Here is a 21566-nt window from a genome sequence, read left to right as displayed (position 1 = left end):
AGTCGCTACAGTATGGAGGTTCCTCAAGAAATTAAAAATAGAACTACCATATGATCCAGCAATCCCACTTCTGGATATATATCCAAAGGAAATGAAACCATTATCTCAAAGAAATATCTGTACCCCCATGTTATTTGCAGCATTATTTACAATAGCCAAGGTATAGAAACAACCTAAATGTCTGTCAAAAGATGAATGGATAAAGGAAGTGTGGTATATGTGTACAATAGTAAATTGCTCAGCCTTAAAAAAGAAGGAAATCCTGTCATTTGCAACAAAAGTGAAATAAGTCAGACAGAGAATGACAAATACCTGATGGTATCACTTATATGTGGAGTCTTAAAGAAAGGCGGGGTGGGGGAGGGAATCAAAATCATAGAAACAGAGAGCAGAAGAGTGGGCTATAGGTCAGAGAAATAGGCAGAGGTTGGTAAAAGGGTACAAACTTTCAGGTATAAGATAAATAAAGTCTGAGGATCTAATGTGTAACATGGTGACTAAAGTTGATAACACTGTATTGTATAATTGGAATTTTCTAAGAGGAAAATTTAAATGTTCTCACCCCACCCCCAGAAAAGGTAAATATGGGAGGTGATGGATGTACTAATCAACTTAGATGGGGGCAATCCTTTCACCATGGATCCTACATCAAATCATTATGTTGTGTACTTTAGATATCTTACAGTTTTATCAGTTATACCTTAATAAAGCTGAAAAAAAGGTGGGGGGCCCGGGGAGAAAAGAAACAATGAAGAAACCAGTGGACCTACATCTCTAAAGTACTGAAAGTAAAAACTTTCAACCCAGAATTCTGCACTCGGCAAAACTATTCTTCAAAAATGAAGGTAAAATAAAGATATTTCCAGATAAAGAAAAACTAAAAAATGTCACCATTAGCAGATCTTCAGTACAGAAAATGCTAAAGTTCTCAGGCTGAAGGAAGGTAATATAAGAAGGAAATTTGGATTATTAGAAACAAATGAAGACCATGGTAAATAATAATAACCAGATTAATACAAAGCCAAATTTGTAATTCCCACTTTGTCCCACCCAAACCTGCTTTTCCTTGTAGGTTCCTTATCTTGGTGATGAAAACACCATCTTCACATTTCCCCAGGCAAACACCTTGGCATTAGATCCTTCTCTTACTGTCCAGCAAGTAGTCTTGGCTCTACTTTCAAATCAATATATATTCAGAATCTGACCATTTTTTCTACTTCCACTTGCCTTCCTGGCCCAAGCCACTAGTATCTCTTGCTTGGGTTACTGTAATAGCCTGCTAACCAATCTCCCTATTTCTACCCTTGCTACCGTGCAGTCAACGGCATAGAACACAGCAGACAAAGGGCTCCTTTTAAAGCCTATGTCAGTTCTTCCACTCTTCTGCTCAACAGGCTCCAACGGCTTCCCATCTCACCAGGGAACAAAAAGAGTCCTTGCCACAGTCTACAAAGGCCCCATGTGATGTGGTCCCTGCTACTTCTCTGTTCTTCCTCCCTCCCTCTCTTGCTCATTCTGATCTGGCCACCTTGGCTGTTCCTTCCTTGCTGCTCCTCAAACCCACCGGCATGTTCCTGCCTCAGGGACTCTGCTCTTGCCCCAAAGTCCTTCTCTGATATTTATAGGACTCACTCCTTCAAGTTTCTCCCTAAATAATGCCTTATCAGTGAAATCTTTCCTAACCATCCTCCTTCATCTTTAGTTTTAGTCATAACACTTCTTGCCTTCATATTCAGTTAAATGTTTGTTGAATGAATGAATGAATGACACAGATACCTGTAACACAAGGCTGAAAGCTCAGATAACGGGCTATGAAAGTTCAGAGGAAGGAAACTTATTTCTTGAGCATCCTTCATATTCTAGCACTGTTGTTTATACCAGTTAATCATTACTGTCCTGTTAAGTAACTTATTGCCACTAATTTATAGAGAAATGTTGAGGCTCAGAGAGGTTGTTTGCCAAGGTCACGTGCATAGTAAGTCATGGCAGCAGAATTCAACCTAGGTCTTTATAATTTCATTTGTACATTCATTGCATCACACAGCTCCCAAAACCCCATCTGGCTCAGATGAGGGAGAGAGAGGAAGCATCTGGAAAGACTTTCTGGAGGAGGTGGCATCCTGAATCCTGTGAGATTAGAGAAAAAATATTTATATCTATTTCCCAGTTCCTGGCACAGAGTCTTAAAACCCTTATAATTCCCTAAGTGATGAGAGCACTAGGAGCATCTTTTGTTCTCATATTTGGTCTTTGACCCAGTTTTTGACACAGAATTCCTAAATCCCTTGCAATTTCCTGAGTGATAGCAGTGTCTTTTGATGTAATGAGGTGGCCCTTGGTGGGTTCTTGGATGGGGGCTGGTCACTGGAAAGACCAAGCCACGATTAGAAACTTGGAAATTTTCAGCCCCACCTCGGATTCTCCAGAGAGAGGAGAGGGAAAATGGAGTTAATGATCGATCATTATGTGATGAAGCCACCATAAATAGCCCAAAAGTATGGGGCTCAGAGAGCTTCCAGGTTGGTGGACACGTGGGGAGAACAGCGTGCGCGGAGAGGGCAGGAAGTTCCTCACCTCCCCCCAACCCCACACACCCTGCCCATGCATCTCTTCCATCTGGCTGTCCCTAATTATATCCTTTTATAATAAACCGGTAAACAGTAAATAAAGTGTTCCTGAGGTCTGTGAGCCACTGCAGCAAATTAGTCAAACCTCCGATTTACAGCCAGTCAGTCAACAGCACAGGTGGCAACCTGGACTTGCAATTGGCATCTGAAGTGTGCAGGGGGCACTCTTGTGGGACTAAGCCCTTAACCTGTGGCATCGGATGCTATCTCCAGGTAGACAGCGTCAGAATTGGATTCAATTCCAAATTAAATTGTAGGACACCCAGCTGGCGTCACAGAATTGCTTGGTGTCGGGAGGTGGGGACAAATCCCACACATCTGGCGTCAGGAGGGCTGTGAGTGTGATAGAAGTGCAAGAACAAAGGAGACACACAGGAGAAGTGGGTTTTCCTAACACACGTTCCCAAGGGAAAAGATATAGGCAGGAGGTGAGCATCACTCACGATGTTAAGGGGTTGGGATGGAAGATGAAACTGCTACATGGAGAGGCACATCCTAAGACATATGTAAGAGGAGAGGTGATACCAAGAGCAACCTTTGCTACTTCACAATTCTGCCTGAACTTTCCAGCAATTAGAGTTGTCCCCAGATGGAGCCAATGACCTAGGGAAGCAATAAGGATGCTATTGTTTATGATTCCTTATCTGTACTGAGTGCTTCAGAATTGACAAGTACTTTCACATCCATAACCTCACTGATCCTGTGACAGTTCTGTGACATTGGAAAGGTCAAGTATTCTTTCCCGGTTTTATATCTGAGGAAGATGAGGCTCAGCGATTAGGCTCAACTCAAGTCCTTTCATCTGAGGTTCAAAGCTCGTTTGAGGTAGTGAGAGCTCCGTTCTTGAGCCGTAGGGTTCCATGGGTGGGAGCCGTAGGGTTCCATGGGTGGGAGCCGTAGGGTTCCATGTTGGATTGTCATAGCGGGGGGTAGTGTGAACAATGGTGAAAGAACATGATGGGCTCTATGGACTTTATGATCCTGGTTCAGTCTTTCTTTTTTTTTTTTTTTTTAAGGTTTCTTATGGTAGTAAAATATATCTAACATAAAATTTACCCTTTTAATCATTTTTAAGTGTACAGTTCAGTGGCATTAAGTACCTTCACAGAGTTGTGCAACCATCGCCACCATCCATCTCTGGAACTTTTTCTTCATCCCAAACTGAAGCTCTGACCCCATTAAACACTAACTCTCCTTCCCCCCACCCAGCCCCTGGCAACCACCATCCTACTTTCTGTCTCTATGAATTTAGCTATTCCAGATACATAATATAAGTGAAATGACACAATATTTGTCCTTTGGTGTCTGGCTTATTTCACTTGGCAAAATGTTTTCAAGGTTCATTTGTACTGTAGCATTTATCAGAATTTCATTCCTTTAGAAGGCTGAATAATATTTCATTGTATGGTGTATATATATACATTTTCTGTATCCATTCCCAGGCATTGTGGTTCAATCTTGCTAACAAAAGGAGCAGCCTCTTTCTCCAGAAATATTTCCCCCTTTACGCTGCCAGCTCCAAGAGCAGAATATACCAGCACCCTTTCTCCTTACCCCAGGGAGGCTCTCCCCATGCAAATGGGGTCATTTGCCCAGAGAACTACCTACTTGGGGGATCAGATCCCATTGTGAACACAATGGAAGTTTCTAGTCTTCTAGAAGACAGTATCGTGTGAGGGCAAGGCACCAGACTTCTTTCCCTGAAGAACACGAATGGCAAAATGCTCCAGGTCTCCCCCTCCCCCAAATCAAGAAATATAGCTCGGCTGCCTGAGTTGCCTGGGAAGAGGGAGAGAGAAAGAGAGGTGGCCAATGGGGGACAGCCACCACTTCTACCTTGTTCCCTCACACAGTCTCCCAAGATGCCCCTGTCCCTCTCAGTCATTACCAACTAGAGGCCGGCCAGAGCTGGGTGGTGTGGCCACCTGTTGGGGACCAGGGGTGGTGCAGCCTTGGGGCCCAGAGAGGCCCCATCCTTTCCAGCTGGACCTGCTGCAAGCACCAAGCAGCAACATCCCTGCTCCACCTCCACCATTGGGGAATGAGAGGCTGGTGGGCTGAGACTGCTGCAGGAAAAGCTAGATAGAAGCCCAGCTGACAAACAAAAACTGAAACAAAAGTAGCCCCTATATGCAGACCGAACTTTACTCAGCATTAAGAAGAAATGAGGGGCTTCCCTAGTGGCACAGTGGTTAAGAATCTGCCTGCCAATGCAGGAGACACGGGTTCGAGCCCTGGTCCAGGAGGATCCCACATGCCGCGGAGCAACTACGCCCGTGTGCCACAACTACTGAGCCTGCACTCTAGAGCCCACGAGCCACAACTACTGAAGCCCGTGTGCCTAGAGACCGTGCTCCGCAACAAGAGAAGCCACCACAATGAGAAGCCCGCGCACTGCAACGAAGTGTAGCCCCTGCTCGCTGCAACTAGAGAAAGCCCGCGCGCAGCAACGAAGACCCAACGCAGCCAAAAATAAAATAAATAAATAAATCAAATTAAAACAAACCAAAAAAAGAAGAAATGAGCTATCAAGCCATGAAAAGACATGGAGGAAACCTAAGTGCAAATTACTAAGGGAAAGAAGCCAATCTCAAAAGGCTCCCTACCGTACAATTCCAACCCTATGACATCCTGGAAAAGGCAAAACGATGGAGACAGTAAAACGATCAGTGGTTGCCAGGGGTTCGGAGGGAGGGAGGAGTGAATAAGTGGAGCACAGGGCATTTTTAAGGCACTGAAACTATTCTGTGTGATGTTATTATGACGGATACAGGTGTCAAAACCCATTGAGTGTACAACACTGAGCGTAAAGCCTAAGGTAATCCATGGACTCTGGGTGATAACCACATGTCGGTGTAGGTTCATGGATTGTAACAGATGTACCACGCTGGTGGCAAACGTGGATGGTGGGGAGGCTGTGCATGTGTGGGGCGGGGGTACATGGGGGACCATGGGTAAATGGGAACTCTCTGTACTTCCTGCTCAGCTTTGCTGTGAACCTCAAACTCCTCTAAAAACTAGTCTATTAAAAAAACCAAAGTAGCCCCAGGTACCCTGAGCTCTGGGTAACAGAGAGGGCCACCTCACTCTTCACGCCAGGAGTCACTCAGCGTTAGGCTCAGAGAGACTTGCTTGCCCCCAGGAGGGGGCAAGCCCCATTTTTCTCTTCTGATGCCATTTCTTTTTCCCAGGGGGCGGGGATGGAGAGGGATTCCTTTGCCTTTTAAGTGTAGGGAGGGGATTGCTGGAGTCCTTCAAGGCCTCTGCTTGATTCCTCAGCTCAAATCTGACACCTCACGAGGCCTCCCCTGACCTCCGTAACCCCTAGGCACTCCCCCTCCCTATCTGGAGGCCTAGTTTCCTGCCCAGCACTCTTCACCACCTGAAATTCACCTACTTGCTTTCTTATGCCAAAACTAAGACAGAGCCTTGTCCCTGGTGTCCAGTGGGAGGCACAGAGGAGGAGCTCAATAAATGTTTGTTGACCAAATGAATAACTGTGTGACCAGCTGCATAACCGAGGGTAAGGCAGCTAAACCTTTCTGGACCCCAATTTCCTCATCTGTAAAATGGGCGATTAGACTTAATGACCGTGCTCTCTTCTTGCTACAATGCTCTGAGTGTTCCAGCAAGTATCAGAATGACCTTGTTTTCCCACTCAAGGGCTTCTGCCAGGCCATCAGGTGACTGCGAGGTACTTAGGAAGAGAACTCCTAGCAGTCTGATCGATGTTGTCTGACTTCTCAGGCAAGGTCTGCAGATGCAGGAGAAAGGCCAGAGGGTGAGCTGAGCAGATTGGGGTGTGGGGGAGCTCCCCGCCTAGAATGTAAGCTTTAGGTTGGCGGGGGCTCATATTTGTTTGTATAGCCCATGTCCCTAGAACAGTGCCTGGCACACAGTGAGCTCACCAGACAGTGACCATATGAGAAAAGCACCAGCCCTCAGCACGTTTCCAGTCTTGGGTGAGTGTTCTGTTTGGGTTGAGTGTGGTATGAAAACAACGATAATAATCCCGCCCATTGGTGGAGCCCTTTGCAAAGTGTTCGCACGTGCATGATGCATTTGATTCTCATGACAGCCCTGTGAGATAAGGACCATCAAGTATTATTATCCCCAGTTTACAGATGAGATAACTGAGTTTCCAAGAGTTTAGCTTGCCCAAGGCCACATAGCTGGTAAATGGCAGAGCCTGATCTCAAACCCAGGGTTTTTGTTTTTTTGGGTTTTTTGAATTTTTGAATTTTATTTAATTTATTTTTTTATACAGCGTGTTCTTATTAGTTATCCATTTTATACATATTAGTGTATATATGTCAATCCCAATCTCCCAAAAACCCGGGGTTTTTTGCTCCAGACCCAATGCCTGTGTGTTGCTGGCTGTGCAAAGCCCTGCAGGTGGGCTGGAGAAGGAAGCCTTATGTTAGAGCCAGGGCCCCGAGGACAGAAAAGGCGCAGAGAGAAGAGCTGCTGCGACTGAGCCTGCGCTGCTGCCAGCTGGGCCCGCTGGCTGGGGGATAGGGGTTGGGGGAGGGGGAGGACTGGGGGGAGGAGTGAGTGAGGAGGGGATGGGTGGGGGAGGGGGAGGACTGGGGGGAGGATGAGTGAGGAGGGGATGGGGTGGGGGAGGGGGAGGACTGGGGGAGGAGTGAGTGAGGAGGGGATGGGGTGGGGGAGGGGGAGGACTGGGGGGAGGATGAGTGAGGAGGGGATGGGTGGGGGGAGGGGGAGGACTGGGGGGAGGATGAGGAGGGGATGGGTGGGGGGAGGGGGAGGACTGGGGGGAGGATGAGTGAGGAGGGGATGGGGTGGGGGAGGGGGAGGACTGGGGGAGGAGTGAGTGAGGAGGGGATGGGGTGGGGGAGGGGGAGGACTGGGGGGAGGATGAGTGAGGAGGGGATGGGTGGGGGGAGGGGGAGGACTGGGGGAGGAGTGAGTGGGGAGGGGATGGGTGGGGGAGGGGAGGACTGGGGGGAGGATGAGTGAGGAGGGGATGGGTGGGGGGAGGGGGAGGACTGGGGGAGGATGAGTGAGGAGGGGATGGGTGGGGGGAGGGGGAGGACTCGGGGAGGAGTGAGTGAGGAGCAGGAGGACAGCGGGCAGAGCCAGACGCTCCTCCACTCCAGCAGTGGCTGGGACCGCTGGGCAAGAGGCTGGAGAGACCACTGGCCTCACACAGGCACTCTGCCCCTCAGGTCCAGACATGCCCAGCTGCAAACAGGTCCTTCATGGGGCACAGATGCCAAGGGTGTGGGCAAACTGGTTTGAGGAATACAAAAACCAACTTAAAGCTTTCTTCCCTTTCCCACACAAGGCACCAGACCTGCCCCATCATCCCTGTGCCAAGGAACTCTCCAGAATGGCATTTGTCCAGCCCCCAAATCCGCCTGACTTCACCAAAGTCACTTATATGTCACTTCAAATCATACACACACACACAGAGTGCCACCCCAGAGCCCTCGCCCTGGAATTCTCCAAGCTGAGCCCGCTCGGGCCCTCCCCCCACCTCCACCTGTGGAAATCCTTTGCTCCCATCCTGCTTCCCTGCGCTGGGTCCCACCTGGTGCAGCGGTCACAGATGCTGGCCACATTGCATCAGCCCACATCAGGGAGCCCCGGGGAGCCAGCAGTTATCACACGTCCCTGAGGCTTTCCCCAGAAACCACGAGGCAGTGATGAGGAAATGGAGGGGGAGGGGTGGGGCGGGGACACGTGGCGGCCCACCCGCTGGCCTGTGTTTGTCACGGAGGGCACTGAGCGAGCAGCAGAGTAGAGGTCATCGCGAACCCGTGCGCAAAAAGGGACAGGCAGGGAGACTGAGGACCCACCTGAAAACCAGCGGGAAGAGATGCCGTGTCAAAATGTCGTTTTCTTGCTGGAGGGGTGCTTTTCTTTCCAGACGCCGCAGCAAGACCCAAAATAGCCGGAGGGGGACATCTCAGTTAATCACTGGCCGATGTTTGGGTCCGCTCTGTCAGCCCCAAGGCCCGCGCTCCTGCTGCATGCCAGGCTCCAGAGCCAGAGTCCTCCTTCCTGCTTCACAAGGAGATTTAGATGCAGCTTCCCCGCCGCCCGGCTGGAACAGGGCGCCCAGCGCTAGAGCAAACAGGTGATTACCACCACCACGTGTAGCTGGTAGTTGTTTATTGATTACACGTTTCTTTTTTTTTTTTTTTCGGTACGCAGGCCTCTCACTGCTGTGGCCTCTCCCGTTGTGGAGCACAGGCTCCGGACGCGCAGGCTCAGCGGCCATGGCTCACGGGCCCAGCCGCTCCGCGGCATGTGGGATCCTCCCGGACTGGGGCACGAACCCGCGTCCCCTGCATCGGCAGGCGGACTCTCAACCACTGCGCCACCAGGGAAGCCCGATCACACGTTTCTTGATCACCTACTCTCCCAGGCCTTGTGCGAACGGGGTTCTCATTTCCTTAATGGGACGCCTCCCAGAGATGGTTCTGGGGGCCACGACAGGGAGGGTGTGCTTCCGACCTGGGTGGGGTGATCAGACGCCCCGACTTGCCTGGGACAGTCCCATTTTATGTCTGTTGTCCTAGCCTCATTGTCCACAGAGCCCCGTCTCACTCTCAGAGGCGTCCTGGTTTGGAAGATACATGATAGGTTTGTGGGGGGCCTGGCCCGGGGACTGGCTCAGGGGAGTTGTGTGTGATGTGCCTTGTTCCCAAGAGGGGCAACTGGACTGAGAGAGGCAGACACTAGAGGGCGCCAGTTAGCTGTACTTGGCCGGCAAAGTCCCCAGGCTGGGGCCCGACTGGCTGCCAGGGGACAAGGCCTGTCTGAGGAGAGTCGCAGGCAGAGGCCGGCAGGTGGGGACCAGTGCTCAGCAGAGCCCTAGCTGAGCCCTTTCCTGGCCTACACCCAGCCTGGCCCGCCTCCTCCCACCCCCACCCCCCCCCCCCCGCATCCAGCCAGCAGGGTGCTGAGCAGTGCCTATGAGGGAAGACGGGTCCTGGCACTGCCTCCCCTCCTCCATTTCAGCCTGGACAGGCCCCTGCCAGCCTCTCCCCCCAACCCCCAGGCTCTTGGGTGTGCCATGGTCCACCCTTGCTGGAGACCTCAGGCCCCTGGGCCTGCTCTCCCAATGGTTTGTGGCTGGGCCTCAGATGGCCATTCTGGAATAATAGCCAGGCCGGGTCCAAGGAAACCCCACAGCCCCGGAAGGGTGAAGGTGGGATGGGGTGGGGAGGGCAGGAGGTAGGATGTAGAAGGGACCCACTTTCTCTTCCTTAACCCACCCTCCCTGGCCGTGTGGACTCAGATGCAACACTGGGGTCTGGGCATCCTCTCCTGTGGAGAGCCCGAAGGGCTTGCTGCCCACGAAGAACCCTCTGCCCACTGTCCTGACCTGGCCACTGCCCTGTCCACCCCACAACTGGACACAGGATTGGCCTCCAGGGAGGCATACTCTCTGTTCCCATTCTATTCCCCAGCCCCCATGACTCCTCTCCAGCAGATGAACCTGATATTACTGGGCACCAAGCAGGAGAGAACAGGCCGCACAAAAGGTGGGTTGAGGACTTTTAGGACCACAGGCTTCGGCATCCAACAGACTTGGACCTGGGTTGCGGTTCTGATAACGCTAGCTGTGTGACTTTGGGCACATTGTTTAACTTCACTAAGCCTTGGTTGACTCACCTAGAAAAGGTTAGAAGAGCGCCTATTTCGCAAGGGTGGTGGGAGGAGTAAATGCAGTAAGAACACAGAGCACCTAGCTCAGTGCCTGGCACCCAAGCAAGCAGTGCCCACGGTGGAGGAGTCTCTGAGCAGCGCCGGCAGGGCCTTTCAGTCCCAGCCCAGCTTTGCTCTCTGCAACAGGAGTCCTCGTCTGCAAGAGAAGAACAAAGATGGACCATAAAACGTGTTATGGTACACATGGTACATGAATTTTCTATTTGACAGTGACATCATGGCTGCCTTAGTGCCAACAGCCTCAACCTTTTAAAGAATCATTCATTCATTTGTTCATTTGTTCATTCATGCATTAGTCCCAGATTATAACTGTTGTCCTGACATCATGAGTAATAGCCTCCTTTCACTCTTGAAGTGTCCCAGTTTGGATGATAAATGATATGATCACCCTACCTACTGTGCCAGGTTCTGTGCCTGGCACTAGGGATTGAGAGAGAGATGCTATATAAAGACACTGGGCCTATAAAGCCTTGTATAGGGCTCACCAGCCAGTGAGGAAACAGACGAGATGACTGGAGAAGTGTGAGAAGTGTGGGGCTAGAGATGTGTGGCCAGCTGGTGTCCCTCTGCCCCGTAAAACCCTCCCAAGAAGTACCCTTTGATTTATCTCTTCTTGGGTTAACTTACTTTTACTTATTTACAAACCAACTTTTTGAGGTCAGTTCATGCCATACATTTCCCACCAAATACATGAAGTCGCAGTCCTCTTATTCATTATAATATTATTTTTCTCCAGCCTCAGAAGCTGCCTTCTATTCAGATATTTGTGGTATTCTGTTTTAAGAGTCACAAATATCCCAACTGCTCCTTCATGATCCTATAAACATCAGTTTTCCAGAAGCAGGTACTAATTTATTTTTTCATTCTCATGGAAAAGTACACAACTGGAAAATGGCAGTGATCTCGAGGCACACTCTGAAAGGCTAGTCCTCATAACTTAGGCCAGAAACACCTCCATGACATTTAATGAAGTTGAGGGGAGTCTTGGGGAAAAGGAGGGAAAATGAGAGAAAAGGAGCAGGGGTGTACCCTGGGGTTGGCTGGGGGTCAGGGCTGGAGCGGTCACCTCTGGGCTCCTGCCTAATCATCTGAGTTGGGTTGGGGAAGGACAACTGCCCTCCCCAAGGGACCACAGGCAGCCAGGCATGAGTGTATGCGTGAGGGTGGTGCCCCCTCGCCACCCACACCAGAATCAGTGTTGAATGTGGAGGCTTTCAGGGTCCCAAACCTGCCAGGTTCCCACACACCGTGCCCATTCTCCTTGGCCCAGGTCCCATCAAACACTTTCCTCCTTCCCCCACCCACGCCTTTCAGGTTCCTACTCAGTTAACTCAAGAACACCAGGGTCCCACATTTGCTGCAGGGTCTCTGTGTCCAACGCTAGGTGCACCACAGGAATCATATCTGTCCCACCTTCTCACCTGGGGATGGATCTCAGGATTCTATCTCACCATTATCCAACAGTGTAACTGGGTGAAAATCATGGCTGTACCCGGCCGGCCGCAGGGGAAGCATCACCTTATTTAGATGTGCTGCCCCCAGGGGCGGAAGGAAAGGAAGGAGGAGGAGGGAGATGAAAAGCAAATAGAACCAAAAGGAGAAGAAAGAAGAAGGCATGGGTGATACTGAGAATCAAGGGCAACTAGTGATGTCATCACAAGGAGTGTTTCACCTGGGTCAGTGGGAGGGGGCAAGGCACGGTGACTCATTTATGAGACTGGCCCCCATATCCAGGAGAAGCCATTCATTTAGCAAGTCATCAAGTCTTTCAGCACACGTTTATTGAACTGTTACCGTGTTTCAAACACTGGACTAGGCACAGGGGAGGGAGAGAGAACTGACAAGACACTGGGAGCTCGTGGCCTAGAAGGGAAAGACAGTTCCACTGCAGAGTGTAGGTGTGCCGGGGGCAGAGGGAGATGAGGCCAGAGGCCAGGGGCCTCGGTGCCATTCAGAGGGAGTGGCAGGAAAGACTGCCCCCCAGGAAGGAAGGAGAGGGTGGGGAGGGGACTCTGTGATACGCGCTGTGGGAGGAGTAGGCAGACGCCAGATGGAGGGAGGGGAAGGGAGTTTCAGGCAGAGGAAGGAGAGTTGTGCTAGAAGGCACGGAGGTTGCAGGGTGGAGGGAGATTTGGGGAACTGTAAGAAGATCCTGAGAACCATATGACCCAGCAATCCCACTACTGGGCATATACCCTGAGAAAACCATAATTCAAAAACAGTCACGTACCAAAATGTTCATTGCAGCTCTATTTACAATAGCCAGGACATGGAAGCAACCTAAGTGTCCATCATCGGATGAATGGATAAAGAAGATGTGGCACATATATACAATGGAATATTACTCAGCCATAAAAAGAAACGAAATTGAGCTATTTGTAACGAGGTGGATGGACCTAGAGTCTGTCATACAGAGTGAAGAAAGTCAGAAAGAGAAAAACAAATACTGTATGCTAACACATATATATGGAATTTAAGGAAAAAAATGTCATGAAGAACCTAGGGGTAAGACAGGAATAAAGACACAGACCTACTAGAGAATGGACTTGAGGATATGGGGAGGGGGAAGGGTAAGCTGTGACAAAGCGAAAGAGAGGCATGGACATATGTACACTACCAAACATAAGGTAGATAGATAGTGGGAAGCAGCCGCATAGCACAGGGAGATCAGCTCAGTGCTTTGTGACCACCTAGAGGGGTGGGATAGGGAGGGTGGGAGGGAGACACAAGAGGGAGGAGATATGGGGATATATGTATATGTATATGTATAGCTGATTCACTTTGTTATAAAGCAGAAACTAACACCATTGTAAAGTAATTATACTCCAATAAAGATGTAAAAAAAAAAAAAAAGATCCTGAGAGGGTGCAGGGGAAGGTGGCGAGAACTGAGGTTGAAGAGCAAAGGAGAGCCGATCCCGAAGGAGCCGAGATGCTCTTTCCAGGCAGTGAGGCCCCCTGACGGTATAAACCCAGGAGAGCGTGGTCAGATCCCCTCTTGGGAGAGGAGACCCTTCGTCTAATGTGGGCAAGTGACTCTGATAGCTGGGTGACCAGCTCGCTCAGAGAGAGACTGGCCCCAGTATGGAGCTCTTACGGGGGTCTGGCCTGCGCTGGAGGTTTCATCACACATCACCCCATGCCACCCTCCAGCGATCCTCGGAGGTAGATCGGATTTCCCCAGTGGACGGATATAAAGGCTGAGGTGCCGTAGGCATTGAAGCTTGCCCACATCACACAGCCAGTAAGTGGCAGAACCAAAATCAGAAGCCAGGATGTCTGAGCTCTTAACTGCTTCCAAACCCTACCATCCCGAGGCCTCCCTAGGACCTCCTGCTTGAACTCACTTTCCATGATGTTTCACAGCTCCTCCTTAGCCACGGCCAGTTTCGTGGGATTCTCTTAAAAACAGCCAGGCTTCACCAAGATGTGTGGCCCACCCTGCCTCGACCTTCTCACCCATGCCCCATCTTGTCCCATCATAGGACCTGGAGCCCTGATTCCCCGAGTCAGGGGCTGAGGAGTCCTAGCTGTGTGGACCCCATACTCTCTCCCTGTCCCAAACCTCTACATCTCTGGGGAAGCTACCAGGACTCCCTCCTGGGGGAGTTGGAGCCAGGTCATCCTGTAGACCACAGCCCACCAAGATGACTAGGGCTCCCAAGAAGGACCCTCACTGCAGAATTTCCTTTTTCAAATAGGAGACTTGGGTGAGAACCACGAGGACAGGCCCCGGCATGAGCAATAGCAACATCAGACCTCGCCTAAGCCCATGGTGGCTCCTGTTCTGCACAGAAGGAAGGAAAGACCTTTTCCACCTGGCCTAGGGTCCCAACACTGTCCATCTTTCCTGGCTGGTGATAAATTCCCAAACATATTTTTGCTTTTCCCTCTAAAATGTAATCTTGGGTATATTTCAAGGGAAACACTACTCTGTCTGTTTCTGATTCATACTCACTGAGCTCATCAAAACTAGAGTTATTTGGTAATCCCTGCTGGGTTTACTGGATGCCCTCTGGGATCTGTAAAAATCTCTGTTCCTCAGAAACAGGAAGTTTCAACAGAAGGACAGATGCTGGTTGCAAAAGTCAAAATTTGAATCCTCTCTGTCTACTGGAGAGGCATTTCCTTCTTTCTGCCCATCAACAAACGTGGATTCTGTGCCTACTGTGTGCGGAACACAGAGATGATTTTTAAAAGGGGCTCTGAATTAATTTGTTAGAGCTGCCATAACAAAGTACAGATGGGGTGGCTTAAACAGAAATTTATTTTCTCACAATTCTGGAGGCAGGAAGTCCAAGATCAAGGGGTCTTCAGGCTAGTTTCTTCTGAACCTTCTCGCCTTGGCTTGCAGACAGCCGCTTTCTCCCTGTGTCTTCACATGGTCTTCCCTCTGTGTGTGTCTGTGTCCCGATCTCCTCTTCTTAGAAGGACACTGGTCACATTGGACTACAGCCCACCCATATGACCTCATTTTAACTTAATTACCTATTTAAAGACCCTGTCTCCAAATTCAATCATGTTAGGAATTCAACATATGAATTTGGGGGGACACAATTCCGCTGATAAGAGGCTCTGATCTCAAGAAGTCATTATCCTGTGACAACGGTTTTTTCTTTGATCTCGATCTGAGGTTAGCCCCTGAGATGAGGTGGTTTAGAATATATTTCCTGAGCTGTTGTAGACTTTCTAAGGCAGGATGATTCCATGGACTAGGCACTGAGCTATCAGATCTGGATTCAAATTTTGCCTCTTTCGCTTACTAGTTGGGTGATGTAGCCCAAGTTACATAAACTCTGAAACGTCAGTTTCTGAACCGTCAGTTTCTCACCTGTATAATGAGGATCATACTGCCTGCCTCACAGGGAGTTTTTGTGAAGATCCAAAAAGATAATACATGTAAAACATAGCACAATGTCTGGGAACATAGTAGGTGCTCACCTACTATGTGGGAGTTCCCCTTCCAAGTGTATTTCCTGCAGGGTTTCCTCTTCCAGGGAATTAAGGATGTATTCCATCCATTCTCTGGGGAGGAGCGTGCCGGGAAACATAAGAAACTCAGGTACAGTATTAAGATGTCAGCTTCCTCAGCCAATCCATAGCCAAAATGCCTGACCGCTATTTGGGCCAGAAGGACACTTCCTTGGTCACCTCTTATAGTCTGGGCTGACTGGCTCACCACCTCTCCATCCTACATGTGGTCTCCTGGCTTTTCCACCTGTTACTACCTCAGAAAATGTTCTACCCTGAAGGCAGCCAAGCCCCAGAGCAGGAAGAGGGAAAAATAATCTGGACTTGAACTTCACCAGGAACACCCACTGCCGGGACCTCTGTGAGAATGTGATGTAGGAAAAGGTGGGGATGGCTGTCGGGTCCAGGCTGAGCCCAGCTGTGGAGAGCTGGTCTGGCAGAGAAAACAAGTCCAGAGGCTGGCAAAGACCAGACCTCACAGTCCAGAGACGTAGGTGCTGGACTAGTCTAGGGACCTGGGTTCTAATACCAGCTCTGATAGTTCCCGGTGGTGGGCAATTCACATGACCTCTCTGAGCTTCAGTTCCCCTCAGAGAGACAAATGGGATAATGTGTTAGAAAAAAATCGAGTTCATATTTTATCAATAAGTCTAAAAGGTACCCTATTGGCATCTCTCCTCTGGGCTACCACACTTCCCCAGCTGCCTAGGAGTGAAGGGAGAAGTCCTTGTTGCTTTGGTTTCTAGTTTCCTTAAACTGCCAGCATTCTACACACACACACACACACACACACACACACACACACACACACACACACCCCACACTTTGCAGCAGATTAAGGATGCATTACTTCTCAAAAAGAGTAGCATTTCCAGCTCTGGAATAAGAAAGATGAGGGCTCATTCTGGGCCACACTGCCTCTTCAACATCATCCCCCCACAACAAGTGTGAGTCCTCTCCCCTTCCCCCTCCCTCCCTGAATTACTCATACTCCTGGGAACATGACTGATGACTTCGGGATGAGTAAGAGGCCCATGAGCGTCAACTGCTGGGAGGGTGAATGAGTTCAACACTCCCTCGAGCAGGGCCACTTAGACATGTGGCAGGAGTCCTGCTGGGGAAAGGGGCCACAGGACCCTGGACAGGAGCTCACTTTACTCAGCAATTAGCTAGAAGTCCTTTTACCCTTTCTCCCTTCTGCCAACCCCTGGGTGTCGATGGCCTTCTCAGCAGGAGGTGACAGCCCACACCCCTTTCTGGGCAGTGGGTGCAGGGCCTCTCAGTGAGCTCCAGAACACTGCATTTCTCTGACCCAAGCACCCCTGGCCTCACCCCAGCACAGCCAGGCCCAGGGCAACCCTGAACTTGGCAGCCTAGCTTTGGCTGCTTTGAAAGGGCCCTAATCCAGGGCTCAACCTGCAGGGTGCGTATGTGGAGTGGGTGTGTGTGTTTATACTCTCCTGTACACCCTAATCCACAGTGCCAGTCAAGCAAATATTTTTGGTCTGTTTTCCATTTTCCACATGTCCCATTTCTGAACATTTGGTGGAAATGAGATCCCAGCAGAGGGAGGTATTAATTCAATGTGTTTTGAAGTGTTTATTTTACATGCTTGGAGTTAAGGCACAAGCTGAACATGCTACTATAAGCAAAACAACATGCAACCTAGATTGTCCTGCACTTAATACATAGAGCTGAAGCATCAGTTTCTCCATACCTAAAATGGGTGTAGTCAGGACACAGATGGCATGGAAAATCACACCAGGGCTGGGAAGCATGAGGCAGCCCTACCTCAATGTTCTCTGCAACCAGGAGAAGACAGTGTCCTCACTCTGAGTCTCAGTTCCCCAGACAGTCCCTCCATGTAGGAAACGGGGCTCACCTCCAAGCTTCCCTCCATGAGGATCTTGAGGTGTCACTTGGGACCCAGCATGATGTCCTTTGAATTGCTAAAGACAAGAGCGATGCATTAAGCAGAAGGACTTTATTAAGGTGCTTCGGGACAGAGGCACTAGATCTCAGAGGAACATGTTAGGAGGATGAATTGTTTGATGGCATCTTGAGATCCAAAACACGGGCTGAAACAACTAGTGAGGCAGGCAAATGGCCTGGCCAGGGAGCCCCCTGATTCCTCCCCACCAGCCCTTCTCCCAGCAGAAAGGAGGGCTCCTCTCCCCCATCTTCACTGTTTATTATCATTAGCCTCAGTCATTTAAAGGTAGTTTGTTAGAAGTTCCATATAAAGCAGAATAAATCTTAGGCAATAAACTCAGGTGTTTTAGGATCTTTCTTTCCTTCCCTATAACTCAGCTGAAACCCCTTGCTACCAGAGTAGCAGGACATTAATCACAGTCCATTCATGATCCTTTCCCCCTTTTCTTAGGGTCAGGACAGATCTTCTGGGAGGTTTACAGGGAACCCAGGCACCGGGGTAAATTTCCATCCCTCTGTCGGGATGGCTGCTCTTCTGATCCACAGCCTATTCAGGACACAGCTATTCCCAGGGCCACAGTGAGGGTCCAGGATTCGTTCTGCTGCCCTGGACCAGCAGAGACAGGGGAGGTTCTGCAAGGGTTCCCCTGCCTCCCTGAGATCCTAACCCCGACGTAGGGGTGCACGGTTGCTCTAATTCCTTCCACCCATCCTAGGGTGGGTTATCTTGTCTTAAAAGTGTTGTTGACTAGAAGCTGAGGGGCAGGCTGCTCTCTATCACGCTGTGTTCCCCAAATGTTATGTCTCTATTCCTCTGAGGACTTGGGCTTTCAAAACCAAAGCCAGGAAATCTCTCTTTTGTGTCTGCCCTGCATCTTGGGATTGTGCTTATGCTTACTTCCCCTTGGCAAACAGAACTGCCCGAGTGGTGAAAAGGGCAGAGAATAAATACTGGAGGGAATTGTTGGTATTTCAAAACTGTGCTACCCCATGGAGGATTCTCACTACCTGGTTTAGGACTTGCTATAAAGCTCTAGTAATCAAGACAGTGGGTATTCACATAAGAATAGACAATGGGATCAAGGGAACAGAGTCTAGAAGTATTGAGTTGGCCAAGAAGATCGTTCGGATTTTTGTAACATCTTACGGAAAAACCCGAACGAACATTTGGCCAACCCAATGTATCCACACACATGTGGCCAACTGATTATTAGCAAATCAGCAAAGACACCAAGGTAATTCAATGGGGAAGGAAAGTCTTTAATTTCACACGGTGCTAGAACAACCGGATATTCATGTATTAAAAAATGAGCATTGACCCTTACCTCACATCATACTCAAAAATTATTTTGAGATGGATTATAGACCTAAACAGATAAGTTAAAACTATAAAGCTTCTAAAAGAAAACAGAGGAGAAAATTTTCATGATCTTGCAGAAGGCAGTTTTCTTAAACAGGTCACAAAAAGCACAAAACATTTTTTGAAAGAAAGATTTATAAATTGGACCTCATCAAAATTTTTTAAAAATCAAAAGACATTGTTACAAAAATTGGCAAGCCAGTCTACAAAGAAATATTCACCAAACATATATCTGACAAAGTTCTGGTATCAAGAATATATAGAGAATATCAACAGATCAATAATAAAAAGGACTCCCCCAAATAAAGAAATAGGTAAATAAATAAAAGAGAGCAAAAGACTTGACCAGACATGTCACAAAAGAAGATTGGCCAATAAACAAATAAAGATTGCTCAACATCCCTGAGTTAATCAGGAGACGCAAATAAAACCTCTGTGCGACCACATTTTACACCTACTGAAAGAGCTAAACTTAAAAAGACCAGCAATACCGAATGCTGGCGAGGACAGGGAGCAGCTGGGACTCAGACATTGTTAGCTGGGGTGTAAAATGGTCTGACCATTTTGGAAAACTGTTTGACAGTTTCTTATAAATTTAAACATACACCTGCCCTATGATTCACCAGTTCCATTCCCAAGCATTTACCAGAGAGAAATGAAAACATATAGTCACCAAAACACTTGTCCAAAAATGTTCACAGCAGTTTTACTCATAACAACAAGAAATGGAAACAAGCAAACATCCATCCATATGTGGATACATGAACAAATTGTGATATTTTTGTACACTGGAATACTACTCAGCAATAGAAATGAACAAGCTACAGGCATGCCTTGTTTTACTGTGCTTCACTTTATTGTGCTTTGAAGATATTGTGTTTTTTACAAATTGAAGGTTTATGACAACCCTGTGTTGTCAGATGATAGGTAGCATTTTTTAGCAATAAAGTATTCTTTCATTAAGGTATGTACATTTTTTTAGACATAATGCTATTGCACACCTAATAAACTACAGTATAGTATAAACATAACTTTTATATGCACCGAGAAACCAAAAAATTTATGTGACTTGCTTTATTGCAATATTCGCTTTATTGCAGCGGTCTGCAACTGAAACTGCAAGATCTCTGAGGTGTGCCTGTATTGATAGATGCTACATGGATGAATCTCAACAATATTGTGTTAAAAGAAATAAGCCAGCACAAGAGAGTACGTATAGTATGATGTCATTTATATGAAGTTCTAGAACAAGCAAAACTAATCTATAATGATAGGAATTAGAACATTGGTTTCCTCGGAGAAGGAGGTGGGGATTGACAGAAAAGTTCTGGGGATCTAATGTACAACATGGTGATTGTGATTATAGTTAATAAAACTTGTTTTAAAAAAAAGAAAAAGGAAAGGAGAATAAGGCCAGTCTGTGAGGTGATGGAAAGATGCTATATCTTGTTTGGAGACGTGGTTACACATATATGCATCTGTCAAAACTCATCAGAGAGCTTCCCTGGTGGTGCAGCGGTTGAGAATCTGCCTGCTAATGCAGGGTACACGGGTTCGCGCCCTGGTCTGGGAGTATCCCACATGCCGCGGAGCAACTAGGCCCATGAGCCACAACTACTGAGCCTGCGCGTCTGGAGCCTGTGCTCCGCAACAAGAGAGGCTGCGATAGTGAGAGGCCTGCGCACCACGATGAAGAGTGGCCCCCGCTTGCCACAACTAGAGAAAGCCCTCACACAAAAACGAAGACCCAACGCGGCAAAAATAAATTAATTAATTAATAAACTCCTACCCCCAACATCTTAAAAAATAAATAAATAAAATAATAAAATAAAAAGGAGTATTCAGAAACTTAAAAAAAAAACTCATCGGGTTTTACACTTGAGATCTATGCATCTCACTCTATGCAGAGTATACCTCAATGAAAGACAAAAACAACAGTTTCCAGAGGCTCGGGAGATGGAGAAATGCGGAGCTGGGTTTAATGGATCTAGAGTTTCAGTTTTGCAAGATGAAAAATTCTGGAGACTGGTTGCACAACAATGTGAATTTACTTAATGCTACTGAACTGTATACCTAAAACGGTTAAGACGGTAAATTTTATGTAATGTGTATTTTACCACAATTTAAAAACACAAACAAAATATACTACCACATACAACCTAACAAACCTTACTCATGAGGAGTCAAACACAAACAAGTTAATTTCATAATATTTACGTAGTTCTTGAACTAAAAGAAGCAAGGTAAATCGGTGGGCATGGAAGGTGGTACGGGTGGCCGTGGACAAGTAAGTGGGCACCGCCGTAGGGCTGAGGAACACGGTGGACCCTTCAAACTTCCTAGGTCTCTGCCCTCTTCGGCTCCTCAGAGGACAGAGAGGGATGGAGCTGGAAGATTCAGGAGACCTCTTCCATGAACCCATTTGCTGAGAACTTGGCGCAGCCAGTCCCCTAGAGGTCTGTACGGACAAGAAGGACAAGGCCCTGCTTCAGTTGTGTGTGGCAGGGCCAAAGAAGGGGGTAGGTGAGCGGAGCGTGTTGAGTCCCTGCACCAGAGGCCTCAGCGCACTAGCCCGAGCTCCACCCCTAACACACTATGTGGCCCTGGCCAAGTCTGTCATCTGTCACCCCTGTCGGGAGGCTAACTCAGGGCTTCCTACACAGAGCTCCTCAGCACCCGCTGGGACTTCCCTTGGGCTCAGCCGGTCCAAGAACCAGACAGGGGCAGGGCTGGGGGCCCAGGGGGCCGAGGAGAGTCGACCCCCTCCTCCTGCATGTGGCTGACATCTAGGCCTGCTGCGTGGCTGACGGGTGATGTGGACGGTGGGATGGGGGTGGCAACCGTCGGGCCAAGTGGGAGGAAGGCAAGCAGAAAGGGCATAGTTGAGAAGCAGCAAATCATGAATCATGCTATTCATCAACTCGGGCTAATTAAGAGACCAGCATGATGGCCATAGTGCTGGCAATTTCTTAA

General features: G+C 48.6%; 1 protein-coding gene across 1 annotated transcript in view; it reads right to left on the bottom strand.

The window, feature by feature from the left end:
• Positions 1 to 21566, bottom strand: part of PLB1 (phospholipase B1) — a 193667-nt gene that overhangs the window by 163605 nt on the left and 8496 nt on the right. The window contains exons 2-3 of the mRNA XM_082643282.1: positions 10278 to 10467; positions 8453 to 8657 (exon numbers count right to left, since the gene is read on the bottom strand). The gene's annotated coding sequence lies outside the window, so the exon portion shown is untranslated. The remainder of the gene's footprint in view (positions 1 to 8452; positions 8658 to 10277; positions 10468 to 21566) is intronic.

The sequence above is a fragment of the Mesoplodon mirus genome (assembly GCF_964341445.2).
Source record: "Mesoplodon mirus genome assembly, chromosome: 14".
Lineage (NCBI taxonomy): Eukaryota > Metazoa > Chordata > Mammalia > Artiodactyla > Ziphiidae > Mesoplodon > Mesoplodon mirus.
Note: the sequence above shows the minus strand (reverse complement) of the source record. Positions and strands in the feature narration are given on the sequence as shown.